Below are 1,116 nucleotides of genomic sequence, written 5' to 3'. Positions count from 1 at the left end.
ATATACTCTTTAATTTTGGAAGTTTATAAAATTTTACACAAATGGTATCATAATATACATTTTCTTTTAAAAAGGGAGGGGTTAATTTTTGTCTTATTATACTGGACAGCTTCATTCACAGTTTTCAGATTACAAAATGTCAACAGGTAGGCCCCATCTAGATTCACTTTCAAATTCCAAATTCCCTTGCAGCCTTGGATCTCAGGAAGTCTTCTCGCTAGTCTTTCATGGACAAACTTTGTCCTTTGAAACAGAACCAATCTAACCATCTCCTTTCAGGTCATCAACCAGAAATTTCCTCAACTTCTGAATCATTACCCCACCACCACCACCAAATTATTGGTATTTTTTAAAAAGATGGACACAATATCTTTATTTATTTTTATGTGGTGCTGAGGATCGAACCCAGTGCCTCACATGTGTGAGGCAAGCACTCTACTGCTGAGCCACAACCCCAGCCCCAAAATTATTGGTATCTTTATTCAGTGCTTCCACTGTCTTCTTTCAACTCATCAGTTCCTAGGCTTCAATGACTTATTGACTCACATGAGTCAATAAGTCATTGAAGCCCAGGAATTGATGAGTTGAGCCATATATATATATATATATATATATATATCTCCCAGATTTTTCTCCTGAGCTCCAGATCTGCATATCTATCTACCTCAATGGACACCATCTGGGTGTCTCAGACACCTCAGTTTCCACCTGCCTCAAACTCAACGTGCTTCCACCCTTCTCTGTAAAACAAGACATAACTTTTGTTTTCACATGTGGGAGCCAATCTCTGATGCAGGAAAAGCTTAAGATAGATCTTTCTGTCTTCAAACATTTACTAGCTCCAATATAATGCATGTGACAGAGTAGGCCTATTTGAAAACAAATGCAGCAGAAAGAAACCACACAATCAAAACAACTCTTTTTTAAAAAATGTTTTTTTTTTAAAGAGAGAGAGAATTTTTAATATTTATTTTTTAGCGGACACAACATCTTTGTTTGTATGTGGTGCTGAGGATCGAACCCGGGCCGCATGCATGCCAGGCGAGCGCGCTACCTCTTGAGCCACATCCCCAGCCCTCAAAACAACTCTTAAACAAGTTGTCTATACACATGGTT

The 1,116-nt window shown here is 38.3% G+C and overlaps 1 non-coding gene across 1 annotated transcript; it reads right to left on the bottom strand.

Moving 5' to 3' along the window:
- Positions 1-769: 769 nt before the first annotated feature.
- LOC125614320 lies at positions 770-909 on the bottom strand. Its single transcript, XR_007344932.1, has one exon. It is a non-coding gene; the product is annotated as a small nucleolar RNA SNORA12 (small nucleolar RNA).
- Positions 910-1,116: the final 207 nt, after the last annotated feature.

Source organism: Marmota marmota, unplaced genomic scaffold, assembly GCF_001458135.2.
Source record: "Marmota marmota marmota unplaced genomic scaffold, marMar, whole genome shotgun sequence".
Taxonomy (NCBI): Eukaryota; Metazoa; Chordata; class Mammalia; order Rodentia; family Sciuridae; genus Marmota; species Marmota marmota.
Note: the sequence above shows the minus strand (reverse complement) of the source record. Positions and strands in the feature narration are given on the sequence as shown.